The sequence below is a fragment of the Carettochelys insculpta genome, unplaced genomic scaffold (assembly GCF_033958435.1).
Source record: "Carettochelys insculpta isolate YL-2023 unplaced genomic scaffold, ASM3395843v1 scaffold_0088, whole genome shotgun sequence".
NCBI lineage: Eukaryota > Metazoa > Chordata > Testudines > Carettochelyidae > Carettochelys > Carettochelys insculpta.
Window position 1 is genome coordinate 10,001 of NW_027439125.1, and position 7,500 is coordinate 17,500.

General features: G+C 63.2%; 1 non-coding gene across 1 annotated transcript; it reads right to left on the bottom strand.

Moving 5' to 3' along the window:
• Positions 1–2,335: 2,335 nt before the first annotated feature.
• Positions 2,336–2,454, bottom strand: LOC142006577 (5S ribosomal RNA). The gene has a single exon (XR_012643628.1). It is a non-coding gene; the product is annotated as a 5S ribosomal RNA (ribosomal RNA).
• Between the last annotated feature and the right edge of the window lie 5,046 nt (positions 2,455–7,500).

The window sequence follows — 7,500 nt, forward strand, 5'->3', positions numbered from 1 at the left end:
CTTTCAGCGGGGGTTGACCTGGTGGCCGATTCGCTCCCCGGGCACCAGGTCAACCTCCGCTGCTTTCAGCGGGGGTTGACCTGGTGGCCCATTCGCTCCCCGGGCACCAGGTCAACCGCACCCTTTTTCGGCCGCCTTCGCCTCCAAATTTTTCCCCCCGTTTCCTTGCCCACTCCTCGGTCACTTCATACGCCCTCCCCCTTACATCCACCGTACGCAACACCTCCACCGGGCTTAATAGTCCACAACCGGGACCCAGGGCCTTCCCCGCTCTCAACAACCTCCACCCACGGTCCCCCTCCACCGGGCTTAATAGTCCACAACCGGGTCCCAGGGCCTTCCCCGCTCTCAACAACCTCCACCCACGGTCCCCCTCCACCGGGCTTAATAGTCCACAACCGAGACCCAGGGCCTTCCCCGCTCTCAACAACCTCCACCCACGGTCCCCCTCCACCGGGCTTAATAGTCCACAACCGGGTCCCAGGGCCTTCCCCGCTCTCAACAACCTCCACCCACGGTCCCCCTCCACCGGGCTTAATAGTCCACAACCGGGACCCAGGGCCTTCCCCGCTCTCAACAACCTCCACCCACGGTCCCCCTCCACCGGGCTTAATAGTCCACAACCGGGTCCCAGGGCCTTCCCCGCTCTCAACAACCTCCACCCACGGTCCCCCTCCACCGGGCTTAATAGTCCACAACCGAGACCCAGGGCCTTCCCCGCTCTCAACAACCTCCACCCACGGTCCCCCTCCACCGGGCTTAATAGTCCACAACCGGGTCCCAGGGCCTTCCCCGCTCTCAACAACCTCCACCCACGGTCCCCCTCCACCGGGCTTAATAGTCCACAACCGGGACCCAGGGCCTTCCCCGCTCTCAACAACCTCCACCCACGGTCCCCCTCCACCGGGCTTAATAGTCCACAACCGGGACCCAGGGCCTTCCCCGCTCTCAACAACCTCCACCCACGGTCCCCCTCCACCGGGCTTAATAGTCCACAACCGGGTCCCAGGGCCTTCCCCGCTCTCAACAACCTCCACCCACGGTCCCCCTCCACCGGGCTTAATAGTCCACAACCGGGACCCAGGGCCTTCCCCGCTCTCAACAACCTCCACCCACGGTCCCCCTCCACCGGGCTTAATAGTCCACAACCGGGTCCCAGGGCCTTCCCCGCTCTCAACAACCTCCACCCACGGTCCCCCTCCACCGGGCTTAATAGTCCACAACCGAGACCCAGGGCCTTCCCCGCTCTCAACAACCTCCACCCACGGTCCCCCTCCACCGGGCTTAATAGTCCACAACCGGGTCCCAGGGCCTTCCCCGCTCTCAACAACCTCCACCCACGGTCCCCCTCCACCGGGCTTAATAGTCCACAACCGGGACCCAGGGCCTTCCCCGCTCTCAACAACCTCCACCCACGGTCCCCCTCCACCGGGCTTAATAGTCCACAACCGAGACCCAGGGCCTTCCCCGCTCTCAACAACCTCCACCCACGGTCCCCCTCCACCGGGCTTAATAGTCCACAACCGGGACCCAGGGCCTTCCCCGCTCTCAACAACCTCCCCCCACGGTCCCCCTCCACCGGGCTTAATAGTCCACAACCGAGACCCAGGGCCTTCCCCGCTCTCAACAACCTCCACCCACGGTCCCCCTCCACCGGGCTTAATAGTCCACAACCGGGACCCAGGGCCTTCCCCGCTCTCAACAACCTCCACCCACGGTCCCCCTCCACCGGGCTTAATAGTCCACAACCGAGACCCAGGGCCTTCCCCGCTCTCAACAACCTCCACCCACGGTCCCCCTCCACCGGGCTTAATAGTCCACAACCGGGACCCAGGGCCTTCCCCGCTCTCAACAACCTCCCCCCACGGTCCCCCTCCACCGGGCTTAATAGTCCACAACCGAGACCCAGGGCCTTCCCCGCTCTCAACAACCTCCACCCACGGTCCCCCAAGACGCACGTTCCAAGCCTTAACCCTCAGACCATCCACCCCCCGGGCGGGACCCCACACCCACCTGACCCCAACTCACTCCCACCAAAAACACCACCACCGCCACCGCCTCAACGGCCTGCCCCACCCAGCACTCCCACACACACACCTGCCCCACCAACGCTCCACACACGCTTTCTTCCCTCTCCCCGACCCGACCCAAGCCATCGCACCGCACCGGGTGAGGGCCTAAGCTTCCTCGCCCGCCCCCCCGCCCCCGACACGCAGGCAGGCAGAGGGAAAGGCCTCAGCGCCCCCCAGGACCGTCGCGCCGCCTTGGCCTCACGGCTTCCCTGCTCCCGCACGGCAGACACACGCCCCGCTCTACCCCCGCTGGGGCCAAAAGCTGCCTACGGCACCTGGGATTCCCAGGCGGTCACCCATCCAGGTACTAGCCAGGCCCGGGACGGTTTACCTTCCGAGATCGGACGAGATCGGGGGCATTCGGTCCGGTATGGCCGTAGGCCCCCGCCTCCCCGGGCTTTAGCGTCAGCAGCCTGGCCTCAGTCAGCCGGGCCCAAACAATTAACCCGGAGGCCGGGCCGAGGGAAAACTTCCTCCGAGCCGGCCCAAGGGGAAGGGAGGACGAGGACGCCGGGCCCGGGAGGTGACAGGACGTGCACGTCAGACCCGGGAAGCTGTGCGCCCCGAGGTTAACCCCCGGGCCGGGGCGGGGAGAGAAAAATGTTCTAAGTCCGGTAGGGACAGCAGGTCAACCCCGGTCCGAGGCGGGGAGAGAAATTTTCCAAGTCCGGCAGGGACAGCAGGTCAACCCCGGCCGCCGTAGCAGAGGTTGACCTGGTGTCCGATTCGCTCCCCGGGCACCAGGTCAACCTCGGGCGCTTTAGCGGAGGTTGACCTGGTGTCCGATTCGCTCCCCGGGCACCAGGTCAACCTCGGGCGCCTTAGCAGAGGTTGACCTGGTGTCCGATTCGCTCCCCGGGCACCAGGTAAACCGTGGCCGCTTTCAGCGGAGGTTGACCTGGTGGCCGATCCCCTCCTCGGGCTCCAAGTCCGGCAGGGACAGCAGGTGAACCCCGGCCGCTTTAGCAGAGGTTGACCTGGTGTCCGATTCGCTCCCCGGGCACCAGGTAAACCGTGGCCGCTTTCAGCGGAGGTTGACCTGGTGGCCGATCCCCTCCTCGGGCTCCAAGTCCGGCAGGGACAGCAGGTCAACCCCGGCCGCTTTAGCAGAGGTTGACCTGGTGTCCGATTCGCTCCCCGGGCACCAGGTAAACCGTGGCCGCTTTCAGCGGAGGTTGACCTGGTGGCCGATCCCCTCCTCGGGCTCCAAGTCCGGCAGGGACAACAGGTCAACCCCGGTTCCGGGCGGGGAGAGAAAAATTTTCTAAGTCCGGCAGGGACAGCAGGTCAACCCCGGCCGCCGTAGCAGAGGTTGACCTGGTGTCCGATTCGCTCCCCGGGCACCAGGTCAACCTCGGGCGCCTTAGCAGAGGTTGACCTGGTGTCCGATTCGCTCCCCGGGCACCAGGTAAACCGTGGCCGCTTTCAGCGGAGGTTGACCTGGTGGCCGATCCCCTCCTCGGGCTCCAAGTCCGGCAGGGACAGCAGGTGAACCCCGGCCGCTTTAGCAGAGGTTGACCTGGTGTCCGATTCGCTCCCCGGGCACCAGGTAAACCGTGGCCGCTTTCAGCGGAGGTTGACCTGGTGGCCGATCCCCTCCTCGGGCTCCAAGTCCGGCACGGACAGCAGGTCAACCCCGGCCGCTTTAGCAGAGGTTGACCTGGTGTCCGATTCGCTCCCCGGGCACCAGGTAAACCGTGGCCGCTTTCAGCGGAGGTTGACCTGGTGGCCGATCCCCTCCTCGGGCTCCAAGTCCGGCAGGGACAGCAGGTCAACCCCGGCCGCTTTAGCAGAGGTTGACCTGGTGTCCGATTCGCTCCCCGGGCACCAGGTAAACCGTGGCCGCTTTCAGCGGAGGTTGACCTGGTGGCCGATCCCCTCCTCGGGCTCCAAGTCCGGCAGGGACAACAGGTCAACCCCGGTTCCGGGCGGGGAGAGAAAAATTTTCTAAGTCCGGCAGGGACAGCAGGTCAACCCCGGCCGCCGTAGCAGAGGTTGACCTGGTGTCCGATTCGCTCCCCGGGCACCAGGTCAACCTCGGGCGCCTTAGCAGAGGTTGACCTGGTGTCCGATTCGCTCCCCGGGCACCAGGTAAACCGTGGCCGCTTTCAGCGGAGGTTGACCTGGTGGCCGATCCCCTCCTCGGGCTCCAAGTCCGGCAGGGACAGCAGGTGAACCCCGGCCGCTTTAGCAGAGGTTGACCTGGTGTCCGATTCGCTCCCCGGGCACCAGGTAAACCGTGGCCGCTTTCAGCGGAGGTTGACCTGGTGGCCGATCCCCTCCTCGGGCTCCAAGTCCGGCACGGACAGCAGGTCAACCCCGGCCGCTTTAGCAGAGGTTGACCTGGTGTCCGATTCGCTCCCCGGGCACCAGGTAAACCGTGGCCGCTTTCAGCGGAGGTTGACCTGGTGGCCGATCCCCTCCTCGGGCTCCAAGTCCGGCAGGGACAGCAGGTCAACCCCGGCCGCTTCAGCTGAGGTTGACCTGGTGTCCGATTCGCTCCCCGGGCACCAGGTAAACCGTGGCCGCTTTCAGCGGAGGTTGACCTGGTGGCCGATCCCCTCCTGGGGCTCCAAGTCCGGCAGGGACAACAGGTCAACCCCGGTCCCAGGCGGGAGAGAAAAATTTTCTAAGTCCGGCAGGGACAACAGGTCAACCCCGGTTCCGAGCGGGAGAGAAAAATTTTCTAAGTCCGGCAGGGACAACAGGTCAACCCCGGTCCCAGGCGGCAGAGAAAAATTTTCTAAGTCCGGCAGGGACAACAGGTCAACCCCGGTCCCAGGCGGGAGAGAAAAAATTTCTAAGTCCGGCAGGGACAACAGGTCAACCCCGGTCCCAGGCTGGAGAGAAAAATTTTCTAAGTCCGGCAGGGACAGCAGGTCAACCCCGGCCGCTTTAGCAGAGGTTGACCTGGTGTCCGATTCGCTCCCCGGGCACCAGGTCAACCTCTGGCGCTTTAGCAGAGGTTGACCTGGTGTCAGATTCGCTCCCCGGGCACCAGGTCAACCTCGGTCGCTTTAGCAGAGGTTGACCTGGTGTCCGATTCGCTCCCCGGGCACCAGGTAAACCGTGGCCGCTTTCAGCGGAGGTTGACCTGGTGGCCGATCCCCTCCTGGGGCTCCAAGTCCGGCAGGGACAGCAGGTCAACCCCGGTCCCAGGCGGGGAGAGAAAAAATTTCTAAGTCCGGCAGGGACAACAGGTCAACCCCGGTCCCAGGCTGGAGAGAAAAATTTTCCAAGTCCGGCAGGGACAGCAGGTCAACCCCGGCCGCTTCAGCTGAGGTTGACCTGGTGTCCGATTCGCTCCCCGGGCACCAGGTAAACCGTGGCCGCTTTCAGCGGAGGTTTACCTGGTGGCCGATCCCCTCCTCGGGCTCCAAGTCCGGCAGGGACAACAGGTCAACCCCGGTCCCAGGCGGGAGAGAAAAATTTTCTAAGTCCGGCAGGGACAACAGGTCAACCCCGGTTCCGAGCGGGAGAGAAAAATTTTCTAAGTCCGGCAGGGACAACAGGTCAACCCCGGTCCCAGGCGGCAGAGAAAAAATTTCTAAGTCCGGCAGGGACAACAGGTCAACCCCGGTACCGGGCGGGAGAGAAAAAATTTCTAAGTCCGGCAGGGACAACAGGTCAACCCCGGTCCCAGGCGGCAGAGAAAAAATTTCTAAGTCCGGCAGGGACAACAGGTCAACCCCGGTCCCGGGCGGGAGAGAAAAATTTTCTAAGTCCGGCAGGGACAACAGGTCAACCCCGGTCCCAGGCGGCAGAGAAAAAATTTCTAAGTCCGGCAGGGACAACAGGTCAACCCCGGTCCCAGGCGGGAGAGAAAAATTTTCTAAGTCCGGCAGGGACAACAGGTCAACCCCGGTCCCAGGCGGCAGAGAAAAAATTTCTAAGTCCGGCAGGGACAACAGGTCAACCCCGGTACCGGGCGGGAGAGAAAAAATTTCTAAGTCCGGCAGGGACAACAGGTCAACCCCGGTCCCAGGCTGGAGAGAAAAAATTTCTAAGTCCGGCAGGGACAACAGGTCAACCCCGGTCCCAGGCGGCAGAGAAAAAATTTCTAAGTCCGGCAGGGACAACAGGTCAACCCCGGTCCCAGGCGGCAGAGAAAAAATTTCTAAGTCCGGCAGGGACAACAGGTCAACCCCGGTCCCAGGCGGCAGAGAAAAAATTTCTAAGTCCGGCAGGGACAACAGGTCAACCCCGGTCCCAGGCGGGAGAGAAAAATTTTCTAAGTCCGGCAGGGACAACAGGTCAACCCCGGTCCCAGGCGGCAGAGAAAAATTTTCTAAGTCCGGCAGGGACAACAGGTCAACCCCGGTCCCAGGCGGCAGAGAAAAAATTTCTAAGTCCGGCAGGGACAACAGGTCAACCCCGGTCCCAGGCTGGAGAGAAAAAATTTCTAAGTCCGGCAGGGACAACAGGTCAACCCCGGTCCCAGGCGGGAGAGAAAAAATTTCTAAGTCCGGCAGGGACAACAGGTCAACCCCGGTCCCGGGCTGGAGAGAAAAATTTTCTAAGTCCGGCAGGGACAACAGGTCAACCCCGGTCCCGGGCTGGAGAGAAAAAATTTCTAAGTCCGGCAGGGACAACAGGTCAACCCCGGTCCCAGGCGGGAGAGAAAAAATTTCTAAGTCCGGCAGGGACAACAGGTCAACCCCGGTCCCAGGCGGCAGAGAAAAATTTTCTAAGTCCGGCAGGGACAACAGGTCAACCCCGGTCCCAGGCTGGAGAGAAAAAATTTCTAAGTCCGGCAGGGACAACAGGTCAACCCCGGTCCCAGGCGGGAGAGAAAAAATTTCTAAGTCCGGCAGGGACAACAGGTCAACCCCGGTCCCGGGCTGGAGAGAAAAATTTTCTAAGTCCGGCAGGGACAACAGGTCAACCCCGGCCGCTTTAGCGGAGGTTGACCTGGTGTCCGATTCGGTCCCCGGACACCAGGTCAACCTCTGGCGCTTTCAGCGAGGTTGACCTGGTGGCCGGCTGAGCTCTGGAAGTCCGAATGGGGTTGAATTTGACCCGTGCAGCCGACCTAGAGTTCCAGGCGGTCGGCCGCTTTTGTGAGTCGTTCCCGCCTGTTGCCGCTGGGGGACTTTTCACGTATAAGGTTACGACAGGTACCGGGAGAATAGTAAGAGAAGGCTTGTCTGGCTCCAGCCTTTAGAGACGTACACGTGAGAGAGACCGACCGTCGTGTGAAGGCCCTTCCCGGGGACTCGGACGAGGGACCCGGGCGGACGTCTGCGGGGACGTCTGCGGCGGTTCGGGGTGTCGTCTCGGGCCCGATCCTCCGGAGAGGGGGCTCTCGAGGGAGGCTCGGCGCACGTCCGCGGGGACGGCCGCCGGGAGCGAGGCCCCGCTCCTCCTTCCGATCGATGGGGCGCTCGCGGACGAGACGGAGAGGGCCCTTCGCGGGCCGGCACCCTTC